Source organism: Apium graveolens, chromosome 11 (genome assembly GCF_009905375.1).
Source record: "Apium graveolens cultivar Ventura chromosome 11, ASM990537v1, whole genome shotgun sequence".
Classification (NCBI taxonomy): domain Eukaryota; kingdom Viridiplantae; phylum Streptophyta; class Magnoliopsida; order Apiales; family Apiaceae; genus Apium; species Apium graveolens.
Window position 1 is genome coordinate 105,909,887 of NC_133657.1, and position 19,254 is coordinate 105,929,140.

A 19,254-nucleotide genomic window follows, 5' to 3' on the forward strand; every position below is an offset into this window, starting at 1 on the left:
AGGGCTAGAGTTTTTGATATGTCTATGAAGGACGTTATCCAGGATACTGATGTCGTGGAAGGTACGCTTAATGTGAATTCTTTATGTGCCAAAGTGTTAATAGATTCGGGGGCAACTCGATCGTTTATTTCACAAGATTTTGTTAATAAGTTAGATTGTCCAGTTGAGTATTTGAATGAAATAATGACTGTGGAATTAGCAAATCAAGAACGTATATCTGTTAATCAAGTTTGTGGGAATTGTGAAGTTGAGATTTCTGGTAGTAAGTTTTGTGTGGACTTGATACCATTTAAGCTGAGAGAGTTTGACGTTATCTTAGGGATGAATTGGTAATCTAAGCACGATGCCCAGATAGATTGTCGAGACAAGAAGGTAATGGTGAAGATGCTAGACGAAAGGATAGTAACGTGTAAGGGCAAAAAACAAGCAAAGAAGTTCTTAACGCTGATCCAAGCTAAAAGGTTACTATGACAAGGATTCGAGCATTTCATTGCATATATGATTGATAGAAGTCAGGAGCCAGTAAAACTTGAAGATATTCCGGTAGTCAATGAATTCCCAGACGTGTTCCCCGATGAGTTACCAGGACTTCCTCCAGATAGAGAAATTGAGTTTGCGATCGACTTAGCACCTGGAACGGAACCAGTATCCAAGGCCCCGTACAGAATGGCGCCCGTTGAGATGAAGGAACTGGCAAAGCAATTGCAAGAGTTGTTAGAGAAAGGAGTAATCAGACCCAGTGTATCCCCGTGGGGTGCACCGGTACTATTTGTCAAAAAGAAGGATGGGAGCATGAGACTGTGTATCGACTATCGAGAGCTCAACAAGCTTACAATCATGAAAAGTATTTGTTGCCAAGGATTGATGATTTGTTCGACCAATTAAAAGGAGCCAAGTACTTCTCCAAGATCAATTTGAGATCGGGATATCACCAACTAAAGATCAAGCCAGAGGATATACCAAAGACAACTTTTAGAACGAGGTACGGACATTATGAATTCTTAGTAATGTCATTTAGATTGACCAATGCCCCGGCAGTATTCATAGACCTGATGAACAGAATTTTCAAGGAATACCTAGACAAGTTTTTTATCGTGTTTATAGATGATACTTTGATTTATTCAAAGACAGAAGAGGATCACGCAGAACATTTGAGAACAACTTTGGAGATTTTAAGGAAAAAAAGTTATATGCTAAATTTTCAAAGTGTGAGTTTTGGTTACAGGAAGTTCAGTTCTTAGGACACATAGTCAGTAATGAAGGGATCAAAGTGGACCCAGCGAAGATTGAAGCAATTACAAATTGGGAAAGACCGAGAACACCAACAGAGGTAAGAAGTTTCTTAGGATTAGCGGGATATTATTGTCGATTTGTTCAAAATTTCTCAAGGATTGCAACACCATTGATAAAGCTTACACGGAAGAATGAAAAGTTTATAGGGAATGATAAATGTGAAGAAAGTTTTCAGGAATTGAAGCGAAGATTAATCACGGCACCTGTTTTGTCACTTCCAGACGATCAAGGAAATTTCGTAATCTATAGCGATGCTTCTCATAAAGGACTCGGATGCGTTCTGATGCAGCACGATAAGGTTATTGCGTATGCGTCAAGGCAATTGAAACCACACGAATAAAAATATCCTACTCATGATTTGGAGCTAGCAGCTATAGTATTCGCTTTGAAGATTTGGAGACATTATTTATATGGAGAAAAATGCGAGATTTATACGGATCACAAAAGCTTGAAGTACATATTCACAAAGAAGGAGCTTAATATGAGACATAGAAGATGGTTAGAGTTGATTAAGGATTACGACTGCACGATTAACTATCATCCCGGTAAAGCAAATGTTGTGGCGGACGCGTTAAGTCGGAAAGAAAAGTTGAATGTGTTATCAATACCCGAAGAGATATACAAGGAATTTCAGAAACTGGAATCGGAGATTAGAGTTTGCAAGCCTGATGAAGCAAAGGTGTATAGTATGACTTTTCAGCCGGATTTATTAGGCAAGATAATGAAGTGTCAAGAAGAGGTAATGGATCATGACATTAACCATTTGGTAGGTGAGGAATTGTGCATGCAAAAGGACGATCAAGGTATTCTTAGGTTTTCTTCTAGAATTTGGATTCCACCAGTGACGGAGTTGAAGAATGAAATTTTACAGGAAGCTCATAATTCAAGGTATTCAATCCATCCAGGGAGTACCAAGATGTACAGAAATTTAAAGGAAAATTATTGGTGGCCAGATATGAAAAGGGAGATTGTGGAATGGGTTAGCAGATGTTATACATATCAGAAAGTTAAAGCACCAAGTGGATTGTTGCAGCCATTAGAGATTCCAGAGTGGAAGTAGGAGCATATTGCCATGGATTTCATAGTTGGATTACCAAGGATGAAAGCTAATCATGATGCCATTTGGGTTATAGTAGACAGACTTACTAAATCAGCTCATTTTCTGTCTATAAATGAAATATTTTCACTAGATAAATTAGTCCATATGTACCTGAAAGAAATCATAGTTCGTCATGAAGTTCCTGTGTCTATCGTATCCGATCAAGATCCGAGATTTAATTCAATATTTTGGAAGAGTTTTCAAGAATGTTTGGGAACGAGGCTGAATATGAGTACCGCTTACATCCACAAACGGACGACCAGAGTGAAAGAACAATCCAGACAATCGAAGACATGTTACATGTTTGTGCTATTGATTTCAAAGGAAGTTGGGACGAGCATTTACCCTTGGTAGAATTTGCTTACAATAACAGTTATCATGCCAGCATTGGGATGCCACCCTATGAAGCTCTTTATGGACGCAAATGTCGATCTCCCGTATATTGGGACGAAGTAGGAGAATGCAAAATACTTGGACCTGAATTGGTGCAACAAACGAGGAAGTTGTTGAAGTTATCCAAAAGAGATTGATAGCAGCACAAGACCGTCAAAAGAGGTATGTAGATCAATCAAGGAAAGATATGGAATTCGAAGAAGGAAATCTAGTATTACTGAAAGTATCACCGTGGAAAGGATTGACAAGATTTGGGAAGAAAGGAAAACCGGGCCCTAGATATGTTGGACCTTTTGAAATTCTAAAGCGTGTTGGCAAAGTAGCTTACGAGTTAGCGCTACCTCCGCACATGGAGCACATTCACGATGTTTTTCACGTATCGATGCTTAAGAAGTATAATCCAAACTCCAGGCATGTAATCGAATACGAGCCAATAGAGCTTCAAGCAGATTTGTCGTATGTAGAGAGTCCGATAGAGATTCTAGAAGAAAGAGAGAAAGTGTTAAGAAATAAAGTGGTAAAGTTAGTCAAAGTACTGTGGAGAAACCCAAAGGTTGAAGAGTCAACCTGGGAGTTAGAAAGTGATATGAGAAAAAAGTACCCTTATTTGTTCTCTTAGGAGATTCTGAGGACAGAATCCTTTTAAGTAGGGAAGGATGTAATATCTCGGATATATCGTGTAATTATTTTTGCTAATAAATAAATAATATGCATGTTCAGTATTTATTCTGTGAATTATTTGTTAAGTGGTATATGTGTTTGGATGTTTAAAAATAATATAAATTGAGTATTTTAATTTTTATATGTCCAAAATAAAATATAGATAATTGTCATATCTTCCTATTTATTTTTATGTTGATTTATGATTTTATAGGAAATTTATAGATTTTATAAATTCTTTTTCCGAGTATTTATAAACTATTTAATTTAATCAGGAACCAGCCGATTTCACCCGTTCTTACGTTTTTATAACTCGAAACTCTTCTGAAAACTCCTTCCTAACCTAATTGCAATATTCCGAGCATTTTCCATGTTTCGACTTTTTCGATCCGGCGTACGGTTTGTCCTGTGCGGGCCCCAGCGCAATATTTTCGATACAAAATTCATTCGGTAAATCAATAAAACTCGTATTTTTGATAAACGGAATCTTTTTATTAAACTATTATAATTATCACCTCGTAAAATGTATAACCAGGCGCTGAGACCAAGACCGCAGTACAAATTGTACTGATTTGGATAATTGTCCCGAAAACCGGTACCGTTTGGATCCGTTTTTATAAATAAATGTACTATTTTATATCCGGAATGATCCAACGGGATACTATTTTCCGTAATTATAAATAACCTTTAACGTCTTTTATTTCGTACCGAAAATTATTTGCAAACAGTAATTATATAATTTTACAGAGAAAATATATATGTTCATAAACCTTTCTGAGAATCAAACTGCAAAATCAAGGTGTTATTAAAATCTGCTCGGGAAGCTCTAGTAACCAAAACAGAGCTTTTGAAGTGTTCTATCAGATTCCAGAACTCGTTTTACTGCATAATCAAAGGTTGATTTTATATATTTTTATTTATTTTTGAATTATTTTGATTAAAAATATGAATTTCTGTTCAGATGATTGTTTGAATGATTTGATGCTTGCATGTTGTAGAGCTTATTTTCCTGATGATTTTGATATGTCATATGACTGATTTGGAGTTCAATAACATGTTCAAAATTGAGTTTAATTTTCGAATTTTGAAATTAGGGTTTATAATTCATTTGAATGTTCTTGATTGAATTTGGGGTTTTCTTATTTCGGGATAGATAGATGTTCAAGAAGGGTGGGTTGTGTTCCTTATAAAATTTGCAATCGATTCGTATAAGTCTTGCAAATCGACGAGGTCTGTAGAGGAGGGAGTTGTCATTTGAAGTTTACGTCAAGCTCGCCGAAAACCGGCGAACTTCTCGGCCAATTTCCGGCCAACTCAGGGATTATTAGAATGAATTGATGGCATGGTTGTGTTCCTGGTGTTGTGTAGATGTGATCTGGAGGTGGTGGTGGCCTGAGCATCCCTGATCGTCTTCTCCGACGAGACAGGGGTGTTTTCCGGCGAACCCTGTGAAAATTACAGTTTAGTACCCATACTTTTAAGAACAATGCAGTTTGGTCCATGTAGTTTATAAATTTTGTAAATAAGGGATTCCTGTTTATAAATTATTTAAAAATTATATTTCTTATTTATTTTAATTATAAAAAATTCATTTTTAATTACTGAAAATTCCAAAAAATATTATTTTATTTCCAAAAATTATTTTTAATTCAAAAATAAATTTGAATTAATTAGTTAATTAATTTTAGTTAATAATTAATTAGGCAATTAATTTGAAAATTAATTGATTTAATTAATTATTAATTAATTTTACTTAATTATTTAATTAGATTTAATTATTTATTAATGATTTAAAAATTCTAAAAAATAGTTTTGAGCTTTATAATATTATTTTAAATTGTTTTCAAGACTCGATAATTATTATAAAATTATTTTAAAGGCAGATTTGGCCAACCGAACTCTGTCTATTGCTTTAAAATTGACCCAACGACCCGTTTTGACTCCGAAAAATATTTTAAAAATCATATTAAATACCCGAAAGACTGTTCAAGACCCGAGATTTCCTTATAAATGAAATTTCATTGATTGTTTAACGTGATATGTGCTATATGTGACTTGTTTGTTTGACTGTCGGTCTATATGTTCAGTGTTTACTTGTTTTTAGCATGATTTTCAATCCGTTAGTCGGATTTGGGTAAAACGAAGGGTAGATAGAAGTGTATACTGAATAGAATCATATAAGTTGAGTATTGATAGATACTTATGGTATGTGAGCAGAAGAGGCAAGGCGTAGGAAAGGGAAACAGATAGTCGAGGAGTAGGAGATTGGGATTGGAAATTGGTGAAGTATAGAAAGCTAGTACCAGGCAAGTGTTCTGAACTTTCTCGAGATATATTGTAGATTATTGATAGTTCTATTTTATAATGCAAGTGCTTTGAAGCACTGAACCCTAAACCTTGATTCCAGTTATAGATCTTTGAACCGTAAACCTTATTCTTTCTGAACCATTGATTGTTGAATACCCGAATACAAACCACAGATAAACAATACTACTCCGCAAATACATACAAACTAAATACCAATCACTGAATCAAATTGCTTACATATTCAAACCATTGTACCTTATGCTTTGAAAGACCAAATCCTTGTAACCTTGAAACTTTGATTCCTTTGTTATCCAATTCTTTCATTACCTAACAGCCATTCTTTGAAATTGCCATATTGTTCCCTTGTGAAGATTGAAACCATCTCATTATTGGACGTCCAATGTTGCTTATGATTTTGTTTATTGCTTTACATTATTTATCCTGTTATTATGATAGAATTGGATTGTTTTATAAAATTGTGGACCAGATTCGTGGTCAGACCGGATTGGTGGTCAAGTTAGGCCAATGTGTTCCTTGGTTCCAGTAATTAGAGCAGAGCTGTGTACCTTACTTGGGGTTAGTGTATTACTGATCAGCAACCTAACCTTGCTTTTTAATATGAAAATATAATATCCAATTCTAAATCATTAATCATTGTTCACTTGATACCTTAACTCTTTTAACTTGATGATCATTATTCTCAGTCTTGTCAATGTGACTTGCTGAGCTAGTTAGCTCATTTGTGCGATATTGTTTATGTTCTTTTCCAGTTAAGAAGGAACCAGTTGGTAGCGAGGATCCCCAATCCAGTGCGAGAGCTAGGGGTCCAGGTTGATCGAGTTAAGCTAGCCGACAACTTTTGGAATAGTTTGAGTTTGTAAAGTTTGTAATAATGTTTAATATTCAGTTGTAAGTTTAAATAGTTGGGATTGGGGCGTTATAATATAAGTGTGTGTGTCTGGCTTGTGTACATACTTTAACCTGTTGCGGTCTGTGGTCGTTGGTAAGTAGGGTCACTGCATATTATTATTATCTTTATTATTGTCATAAGCAGGTTATAAATAAGGTGTGTGTGTGTATGGACCCCAAACTTCTGAACCGGGTTTTGAGGGTGCCACATTGATGACACCATCACAGACATAGGGGATTCATCAGTTTTTACTGAAGACCCCATGGTGGTTACAGATGCACCTTTATGTGCATATCAGCCTTCACAGGCTGTTAGGTTTGAGGGTAGTACTCTTGAGGGAGAGCTATCTAAATCCTCTCCAATTCAATTGGAGGTTCCTATCACAGAAACAACTCCCCACAAAATCCTAGCTGAAATTGCATTAACAATTGAAGCTCGGAGTACAATTTCCAATGACCCTACTATGGGAGAGGCAAGATCATCACATTCATGTGATATTGCTTTACAAGAAGCACAAGGGTTTGAGGCTGGTGTACATGACAGTAACCTAGTCAAATCCCCTCCAATTCAAATGGAGGTTCCAATCACAAGTGGTGAACAACACCCTGTCATAACCACAGAGCAATCTGTGAGTAAAATTGTGACTCTCGTCATAGGTGGTTCTTCTACCTTGTCACCCTCAAACCCATCCAATCAACCTTCTACCTCTCAACCTCAACAACCACACATCATCTCATAATGGCTACAAACAACTAAAACTCAACCTACAACAGTAGATGATCTTCTTGTTGAGCAGATTTCTGGACTAGACAATATTTCACAACATCTACTTACTTCAGATATGAGCAACCAGGATTATCTAGCCATTCTGCTAACATATAATGAAGAAGTTGAAAAGAAGAAGCAGAAAATTGTAAACGAAGGTGAGCAAGATTGAAATGCAGATTGTTGGTTATCTAAGAACTTTGCTTTGGAGATGGATCAGGTCTTGGCTAGATTTAGAGATGAATATGTCACCATTCTGGGGAGCAATGCCAAGATCCTAACTCCATAAGATGTCTATGATGCAATCAATGAAGTATAAAAAACTCAACTCAAGGCTTTTTACCTGTTTGGTAAAGCTCTGGAATTAAAGATGACTGGTCATGAGTATAAGATCAGAAAGCTAGTCAAAGAGAAAATGGATGAAATCATACCTTCTCAAGTCAAGATCACTTCAAAATTTCAACATTTTGCTGACCAAATGGCAAGATTTGATCTGACTTCTATGGAAAAGGTTAACAAAAATCTCAGACAGTCTTTCATTGCTCTGCATGAGGCGGTTCAACAATAAATAACAGGCTCAAATGGTACAAAACTCAAGTTGAGCCAGTTTCACCAAAGCAGATATGAGCCTTCTGCACTACTCATGGAGGGTATCAAACAAGCTGTGGAAGAAACCTTTGGATCCCCATTAGCTTCAAGCTCTCAACAACCTGCCTCTACATCTACAAATCTCCAAATTCAAGCTCTTCAAGGTCAAGTCTCAACTCTACAATCCTCCAATGACAAACTCATAACTCAAGTGCATGCTCTCACTATTCTGGTACAGAGTCAACATGAAGACATTCAAATATTGGTGAACTCTCACAAGCACTTACAAATGGAAAATTATGTTGCTTTTGGAGCCATCATGGGCAAGCTCAATATTCCATTGCCTGCAATTCCTGAGTCTGTGAGGCCAGAATTACCAACTCCCCTACTCATGCCTATTCCCAAGACTAAAGGGGGGATAGAAGCTAGGATTGAACAATCCAGGGATGCTAGTAAATCAAAGGAGCCTAGCAAATTAACTTCAATCACTCAGACTGCTCCAAGCTATTCAAAAGCTCAGATCTCAAATGATGTTGGAAATGAAAGACTTCTAAAGGTCGTAGAAGGACCACATCAAGATCAAAAATTCAGTGAACTTCTTGCAGTACTAAGGACATCTCTTCAAAATAACTACATCACATGCAAAAGAGCATTGGCCAACACTATCAACTCCATCAGGGCAATAGTTGTGAATGTTAAAAACTATTTACAGAAAAGGATTGTTGTAAATATTAATGATGGTGGAGTGGAAAAATGTCTTCAGGTATCTCTTTCAAATCTCAGAACTCTAAGAGCATCTGAGCTGAATGTTGTGATTGACAAAGTACATGTAGTTATCACAGAGGACACCCAGCTACTTCATGAGCTCAAAAATGCACATATAGCAGCTTTTCCTGAAGCCTATCTATATCCAAATAAAGGGGTGGCCTACATTTTTCCAACAACCAAACAATGCAAACAGCTTATTATTCCCAAAAACTGTGTCAAATCAAACATGAGGTTGATCATGACTCTTCAGTCTGATCTAAAGTATAAAAGGAACAAGAAGGCTGAAGATTAGAAGATGATAAGGATCCTGGATAGATATCTACTAAATGCTGACACCATGTTGCAAAATCTGCAATTCAATTTAAAAGATGAAAGGATGATTATGAACAGAAGCATGATGAGCACAAACCTTCTGGTTCAAATCCAAGTCAGCCTTCAAGAACAACTGTAGAAATGACAGGAAACAAGATGAGAAGAAAGGTGATGACAAGAAAAGATGAGAAGAAAGGAGAAGAAAGAAAAGACAAGATGGCTCAGAACCACAAAAACAATCCCTACCAATCCAACTCAACCAAGCTCAACCCACCAAACTTCTTAGCTCAAACACTCAACTATCCTTCACCTCAAAGCCAAAATTTCTTTATAAGCCAAATGCAAACTCTCTTCTCAAAATCCCAATCACTACTAGCCAAACTAGCCTAAAGAAAATCACAAATACACCTTCATTTAAACCACCAACCTATATCAACTTTAAATCTGTTGGGAGAAAAATAAAACAACTGCAAGTTACTGAAATATCTCTATGGAATTGTTATGATTAATCTAACTTTCTGCCACTAAATTGGTGCCTCACAGATGAAGAATATTTTCAACAGTTAGCTGGAGAAATAGTCAGAGTCTGGGTTGTATCATATACAGAAATCAAAATATACTATGTTGATGTCTCTTTCACTTTACTTTGAAGTAACCTAATGGACACACTTTCAACCACAGAATTCAAAAGAGTGATCAGTTTGATGAAGGACAAGGATACAATCATAAGGTTCTGAAAAGCTGTATGTTGTGTATGGATGAGAGAAAGGGATGAGAAGAATGCAAGGGCAAAGGCTGAAAAGGAATAAAAATTTAGGAAGTATGCAAAAGAACTTGTAAGAATTGATAAAAGCTCAAATGAGCTTAAAGAAAAAGGGATGAGCAGACTCTCCAAAGATGAACATTTTTTGAACATCAAGATTGGCAGATACTCTAGATTTAGAGCTGGTTACTTAAATGGTTATTCATTGGATGAGTGGTTCAAGCTTATGGAAGCTTTAAGAGGAACTGAAATTTTAGAAGAAATGGAAGTGATACTAACTCTTAAGGATCTCATTAGAAAAGAGCCAGGCTATGAAGATTTTATGTAATGAATGCCTTGTTAAAACTTCTATAACCATTTAATGTTAAAGACGGTAATTCTGTCAATTTTTGTGTTGTAAAGATTTATTGTTCATTGTAGCTTGGGGTTAGTCTTGTTAACAGGCATGAATTTGTGATAAGTAATCTTCTCACAAATTGGGGTAGATTGTTGTGCAAGACATACATGTACTTTAACAAGACTAAGTCAAATTGACAACCCTAAGTAAGTTGTATGATAATCTAAGTTTGCATTTTGTATTGTATCACTTAAGTCTGTGAAAGTGTAAATAGAATAGACTAGAGTATTTTTCTGTAAACAGTCTCAAGCCTAAGAATAAACTCTGGAAGAAGATCATGAAGATCATGCCTCAGAGAAAGTGCGAAGAAGTTTGGAGTTGAATAAATCTGTTTTAAGAAAAACACTCTAAGTCAAGAAGTCTATAAGTCACATATTAAGTCTTATAGAGAAGTCATTCGAGAAGTCCAGAATGACTTATTGAGAAGTCAGGAAAACCTTATAGAGAAGTCTCAGAGATATCGAAAAGCCAAATGAAGATATGAAGATTGTAGATATCGACAAGTCATTTCTGCACTAGAGAACTCAGTGTTTGACAAGCCAAATTGAAGACATGAAGATTGGAGATATCGAAAAGTCAAATTATCACTAGAGATCTCAGAGTTATCAATAAGTCAAAATATCACTAGAGATCTCTGAGATATCGACAAGTCAATTCTACATGCAGAAATTTAGAGATCTCGACAAGCTAAATTTTCTTATAGATAACTCAGAGACTTCGATGAGTCAAAACAACTATAGAGTAATGAGAGATCTCGATAAGAGTCATCCAAGTACAGAATGCAGATCAGTTAAATATCCAATATTATTAATCAACAAACAAATCAATCACTGATTTGAAAAGTCTACAAAAAGTAGCTTGAAGAGTACAAGATCAAAGGCCAAGATTAACTGACAAAGCAAAGTCATAGACATGCACGATTTACAAAGATACATTAAGCCAGAAATAGAAAGTTTTAGTTAACTTGCTATTGCATGCTGTGTAAAACCAATGTTTACTGTTCTATAAAGTAAACACTGGATGCTTTGTTTTAGGGTAAAAAATAGATCTAAAAATCTTGTAACTCTCAAGAGAGAAGCTGAGTTCTTAACTTACTAAGAACCCAGAAATTTGTAGCAAAATACTAGCTTGATTTTATATAAAATTAAATGAGTGTTGAAAGATAGTGTGTTCATGTGCATGTTTTATCATTCCTGTTAAAACATATTATCTCTACAAGACAAATTACTTTGTTCACCATTCATAACAGTTCAAAAAGCCATTAAAATTATCTAAAACACATTCACCCCCTCTTTGTTGTATTCATTACCTAACATCTGTCAATCAAATTTTTAGAGCTCGCCCTAACTTGTCCAAAGGTAAGGGCTTTCCCTGACCTATCTAAGGGTTTTGACTCGCGTCAACCTGTCCGAGAAAACCCATTTCCTTGGAGTCCGATAAATTGAGTTATGTTGACCCGACTTTGACCCGAATATCTCTCGTACCAAATTTTGGGTATAACAACTACCCTCCAAATTCCATATATCATTGGAAATGGGATTGGAATTTTAACTTTCCTGGCTTCAAAAAATTTATACATGTCATTCACTTAATAAGACGCACCTAGGATGTAGTCAAAGAATTTTAACTTATTCATACGTCAATTATGGGAGACATCTGTCCATACTATTTTTATACCTATGCAAAAATTTGTTTCACCCTTAATCATGAGGGAGCGTCCTCCGCATCTTCCTCTATTAAGGTGTGTCTGCAATCTTAAAGTATTTCTCAACAAAGGTAGTATCCTTGGAAGGTACATCCTTTTTTGGAGGAGCATTTTCCTTGACAAGGTTTTTATCCTCTGAGGGTGCATCCTCTGTAAGAGGAGCATCTACCTCAACAAGGTCTTCGTCCTCGGATGGCGTGTCCTCTATAAGAGGAGCATCTACCTCGATAAGGTCTTGATCATTGGAGGGCGTGTTCTCTATAAGAAAAGCATCTACCTCGACAAGGTCTTCATCCTTGGAGGGTGTGTCCTCTGTAAGAGGAGCATCTACATCGACAAGGTATTCATCAAAATCTTCATGTAACCAAACTTCATAAGATATCTACAAATTTAATATTTTGGAGGGATTTTAAAGCAACCTCAACAAAACACAAGAGATGTAGAAAACCATGTTATGAAGAAGTATCTTTCAACGGGACATTTTTCTCAGAATAGTTTCCTTGAAGTTGAGTGTTTCCTTGAGTTTGGGCATTTTCCTGAATTGGCGCATTCCCTGAACATTGAAAACAATCCATCTAACCTCCATTCGTGGAACTACATGGCGTCATGTAAACAATAATATGTATCCTACCTCTGAGCATGTGCCGCAATTGAATGACTCAATCAATTCATTGCTCATTCCTCTTGAATCATTATTTTTCACGCCGTTAAAAACCATCATCGACTCTATAATATCTCACAAGATTGATTTTTTCAGTTTTATAAAGACGCAGCCCCTTTTTTTTTCTTCATAGTAGCATTAATTTTCTTTATACCGAGAAGATTCAACTGTTAAATCTCTTTAGAGAATTTACAGTCAATCTTGGATTATTAGCTTCCTTTTTCTCATCATAACAAGGCGCGCCCAAAAGTTTTAGCTCAATTTAAGATAATTTTCATCGTACCTTCTTTTTAGTCGAGGCGTGTCTTCAACCTACAACCCATATGCTCATTCATTTTCTTAGACGTATTTATGCTTCAAGTTTATGGGCCCTTCAGTAACTCAATAAACAAGCAAGCAATTTAAGTTTTGTCAATTGCCTTGTGTACTCCCTTCACGAACTAGTACAAATATTTTCCAACATCTTCTTTCATGTTAACCCTACCACACTTTGGTTCACTTAGTTGGAAATTTCTTTTTTCTTTTATTTGTATTCGAGGACGCGCCCTAAATTGTATCACTCCATAGGATGTAAACATTTTCTTTCTTCTATAAGAATTCACTTGCCAAGTTGGTTTGACAATTTCTTTACTTTTCAATTTAGCAAACATGAGAGTCATCCATATACTTTGACTTCATATTTTTTATTTAAACAAAGGCTCGCCCCTTGTATATCGATTTTTACGTAGGCTGGCCATCGATTTTGTAACCCCACATAAGTCTAACTATGAATTTTCTATTATCAGTGCATGATACCATGAACCGCAATAGTGTAACTTGGATGTGCTGTTTTTACCTTTTCTTTTTCTTTACCCACCCCACATGTTCCTTCTTCCTTACTTTATCAATATAAATTGGCTTTTCCCCTATAGTTTAGCTCAATAGTTGTATAAATAAAATAAGGGCATGCTCATTCTTCCACCTCATCATTCTCGTATTTCTGTTGTACTTATAAGAGCATCAACTAACATAATATAGCGTTCTTGGATTGTCAAAGCCAACTCCATCAATTATCTTCTTGTATGCTCCCCATTCAATCACCACATCGTTAAGTACTAAACACACACCTTGCACATAAGGCGCGTCTTTTTGTTTTTTTATTCAAAGGCGTCAGTCATCCAGTAGACTACCAATCTACTTTACCATCAACTTTGTTTTGTCCTGTTAACGCATACCGTCTCCTTTTGTATTTGATGCTTCACCATTCTTGAATTCTGATACTTCATACTCTCTCTAAAATTGTACCAGTTAGTCTTCAAATTTTTTTCCATATAACAAACCTTTATCTGCTTTCTTGTTTTAATTAGAAACAAAGATATAAGACGCGCCTTCTTGCGGCATTTAGTTCACCACCTTCAAATATTCTCAACTCCCAATCCTTAAAAAATACAAATAGCTATGCCCAGTCATTTTATCAAAAAAATCGATCATAGTATATGTAGGCTATGTCTCTCACTTCTTCTTTCTTTATTGTATTTAAGGATGCGCCTTACTCTATTACACATCACCAAATATATACGTCATATGCTTACACAATTTCCAAGAAACTAAGCATTTGATTCTGAGAAAATATCGAACCGTAGAGAACTAAGCATTTATTATCGCTTCGAAGAGGGGATCTCACAGAAATATGGAGCCGCACCCTTCCATAATGCAAGGGGACTCTTGACATAGTTTTAGGGGCCGCGACTCTCTGTCTCTCTCTCCAACTTTCATAAAGGCATCATCTACAAGATAAGCTTCGTATTACACCACTGCTAAATTTAAATAGAAGCTCTTTATTACTACTTAACAATTATTATCCGGATACACCCACAAGCATAGGCCATAAAAGCTCTTCGTTTATTTTCAATACATGGGTTGCGCATTGGCTTACCAATACAAGGAGGGCGCGCCATGCTCTAACCATCGAACTACAGTTCATGAGAAAAACATCATTTAATCTACGAAGTCTTAGATGACGGCTTTTTCCTTTATTTTCTGCTTCCTTGTATACTAGTCTTATTCTTTTAAAACCACACGTAGCACAATTCTAAGTCTTTGATACTCTTAATGGTTGCAAAATGTACCTTGGTCTTGTATATGTGGAGACGTTTAAGAATCACTTCTCAATACTCCACCACCTTGGTTGTGCCAGAATGCATCCGTGCCACAATTTCAGATTGAAGTGATTCAAGCTAACTATAGAGTTTTCCTTGCAGAAGGTTCTCGACATCTGCTTCAAGACTTGAATGCAGAGCCCTTTTTTCAGCAAATAACTCCGAAGGTGGTTGCTCTCCACGCACTCTAGCTCAATCCATACTTTTTTCTTCTAAGCCTCAGCTAGTTTCCAATCACAAACCACTTGAAATATCTGATTGATCCTTATGTAAACATGGCGCAAACGAGATGTCAAATTAGTTTAAAGATTGTGCAAATTGTGGTGGACTCGGGCTTGGCATCTAGCAGCACATATGAAGCAAAAATTATCGTCTCCTGCTAGAGTTACAAGTAGAATCATAGCTTTGCTTTCAATTGTAAATTGACCAAGGTACATGCTTTTCCACGTGATTATTTTTATTCTCTTCATGGGAGGGCGAGCCCTTCTAACCATATTATGTATATTTTATTTCTTTTACCGACATTATTTCTTGTTTTCCTCTTTTATTTGCATGATACATGAGTTGGCCAAAAAATCTGGTGGACGCGTTCTTGCTAATGAGCTACAATGTTATTTTATTGCTCTTTATATTTCCATATGTTGGAAAAAGGTTACAAGTCTGTAACCATATTTGTTGTGCAACATCATGAATATATTATGTTTGATTCTTCACTTCTTTTTTTATCAGCGCCACTTCGAGTAATATAGCACTATAGTGTATACTTTTCCTTTCTTACAAATCAAAAATTCTACCACCTTACCATATTAATCTTTAAAAAATATAAGGTACCCAATTTTGCTATAATTCTTGTGGGACTTTTCACCTTTATTACCAACCCATTTAATTCTCAATTACCTTCAACCAATTACGTATATGTTAGTGTTTGTGCCCTAGAGATAACACTATTATGTTTATATTATGAAACATTTGAATTATTAATTATAATTCTATGGATTATTCTTTAGTAATTTATTATATCTTTATTTTCTGTGATAAAATGTTAAATTAATAAATGTCCTTGAAATATGATATGTAAATCTGTATCTCTAAGTACGTGACATAGAAATGAGATTATGAGAATAGTATTAAAATTCCTAAAGGTCCCTAGTCAAGTATTATTGTTAAGGGACGATAATAAATACGTTGAGACTAGTGTGTTTGTCGACTGATGATCACATCTCATTGATCACAGGTATGGTGATACTAAAATCAAAAAAACAGGCACATGTATTAAATACATGGTGCTGGATTGACCCGTTGTGAGATAGTACATGTTTAAAGTGTCATAAGTTAATTTCACAATGATAATGATGTATTGGTCCTTTGACCTGAAATCATTATATTTCTATACGAGAATTATTATACTTTGATACTATTGAAAGTTTTCCTTGACCGGGTAATAATAAAAGTAGACATTGGGTATATTATGAATCGTATGAGAAACATGAATGATCTAGATGGGATTTAGCCCTAATTTATTAAAGGAGTGATATTATTGGCCTCTTGATTGAGTAAGACTATAAAATGTATGGCCGTGCTCAAATAGTAATTTGTTTAATAGTTTACTCATTGATCAAGGAAAGAAGGATTAAACTCTTGCAGAGGATGACACAATGCATGCCTCGAGTTTGATCTATAATATAAGGCTAAATGGATTATATTACATTGTACATTATTCACGATAGGTTTAATTGAATCACCAATTATTATTATTACTTGGGGAGCAATGATGTATTACTGGATGCCACTCATTGTTTATAATTTTATTTTTAGAAAATAAAATTATTGCCAACGTAATAATAACCTAAAGGGTCACACACAAAGAACGTTTAAAATGCAGTGTTATTTAAATTATGAAATTAAATTTTTATAATTATTATTTCGAATTTAATTATTAAATTAATTAAGTGAGACTTGATTAATTGTATATATATTAGAATTCGAATTTAATAATAATATAAACCCAAAATCAGAATAAGTCCTTTTAGATGCCCATTAAGATTAGGGTTAGGCCCAAATCCTCTCTCCCTATATATACATTAAGATGTATATTTTTAGGTTTTGGTTGATACATCACGTTTTTTGAGAAAACCCTAGCAGCTCTACATCTTAGAGAGGCTAGAGAGAGAGAGAAAAGAGGCAACCAAATCGGCTAGGTACGGCTCCGGTGATCGTTGGACGATCGGGCGTTCGTGTGGATACATTGGAGAGCAGATCTTTGAAAGGAGGGCTGCTGTGTTGGTTCATCAAGATTTGTACATTCATCATAGTCGGAAGGAAAGCTTTATTAAGGTAAATATCTAATCTCCGAATTAAATGTCTTGTTTCACATGGATACTGTGTTTGAGATTTCTTTTTTCATATTTATTTTTATTTTTTCCGCTGTATTTGTGTCACGAATCCCATCAATAGCATCAGAGCTACTTGCGAAATGTTTTAATTCGGTTGTATGTTTACAATTTTGATATAAGTGAGCACGTATATAATTTTTGGTGCGTGTTATATATATATGATATTCATGATGTATTTTATAATCATATGATGGTTGTATGTATCGTTGTGTAATTATATATGATATACTTTCTTTTTATTATGGAGATTGTACACGATGCGATTTCTGAAGAAAAGCTGAAGAGATTTGGTGAAATCTGTGTCCAGTGTCCGATTTTTGCAAACAATATGTGTTTCCCGACTGGAATCGGGTCACTGAGCAAGATTGAAAAAGTCAGGTTCGCGTCTGTAAGCCATTGGATGTCGTTATAAGCCTCGAAACAACAATTTTTAGTTTTTAAAAAGCTGATTTTAATTTTCTGATTTTGGAAAATATGTTGAGTTTGATTATATAGTCTGAACTATGATATGTGATACCATGTTACGATTATAAGTGTTTTTTATGTGTCATGTGATATCATGGTGTATGGTTATGGCCTTAAGACCATTTAGTTAATGGTTTTTTATTTATGGTTTTGGTTTCCAAATACGACTTGCATGTCGTTTATACTTTGTAATTCGTTTATCTCGAATGTAACTCGAGTTTTCTTACGTAAGTACATTAGTATAGGTTTTTTTATGTAATGTACTTCAAGAAGGCATGATCCAAGAGGAGAAGCAGTAATCGAGAATGAAGACTTGTAATTGTAATTATATTTATATTATTCACCATAGATTGACCTTGATCCTTTCATTAGCTTGAAAGGATCACATAGGATAAATGCCATAACCAAGCACGTTAACATACCGCACTTTACATATTGATGTATGAATGTATGTATAGAATAGTTAATGATGCATGCTTTAATTAGATTAATCATGCATGAATATATGTATTAGATACGTCACCCATGCCATGCCTGCTAAACAAGATAAAATCTGTAACAACTCAAGATTTTAAAATTTACAAACGATTATGAGATTCTCGTGTTTATAAAACACGGAATGAAATACGAATCTTCTTTATTTTCGACATGGGGCAATTTTGTCAACAATGGGTTCATTGAACTTGTAAGGTTGTGGGTTTTAAGCGAGACCGATGTGATTCCTCCACTACCTGGAAATCAAACCATTGACGAGTATGATTTGAAGTATTTTATTCAAGGAAAAATTGAGAATCTTTTTATGATGGGATCATGATCGTTATATTACTAACAAAACCCTAATGTTTATATTAAGTTGTTTAGATGCCTTCCAATATGTCCAACGTGTTAACCCTTAGATCGATAAGGAGTGGGTTCGCCAGAGCAAAGTACTCCCATCTATCGTGGGACGGCGTGTTGAAGTATATGATACTTTTTATACCTTTGGGTTTGACTTAACTAAGTTATAACAATAGGATTGTGAACTTAGAGGCATAGAGTTTAGTGAGATTTATTGGATAAATATGAATAAATGTTGTTCCACTAAACTATCCAAGAGTTATATAGTTGATATAATTGACAAATATTGTCTACCTCATTGAATCATGTTTTAGGAGTAAAGCCAAAGCTGAACTAAAACGTTGTGAAATTTGGATCTTGGCTCACTAGAAAGTATATAGAAGACATTCTTTCTGAATTAATTGTTAGGACTATTAATTTGATAAAAATAGTGGGAGATATATATTTTGAATATATATAAATAATTATTTGAACACAATTTAATAATCATCTGTAGACTAATTTATCTTATGCACTTAAACATTGTAGATATCAAAATGGTAAACAATTCAAACAACTTCTCTGTGCGATCAGTCCTTGAGAAGGACAAGTTGACCGGAACAAACTTCCTTGACTGGCAGAGGAACTTGAGGATTGTCCTCAAACAAGAGCGCAAGCTCTATATAATTGATATCCCCCGCCCTGCACCTCTCCTTGAAGGAGCATCCTGTGCTCAACATAATGTTTATCAGAAACATATCGATGATGACACAGATGTTCAATGTCTCATGTTAGCGACCATGAGTGCTGAATTTCAGAAA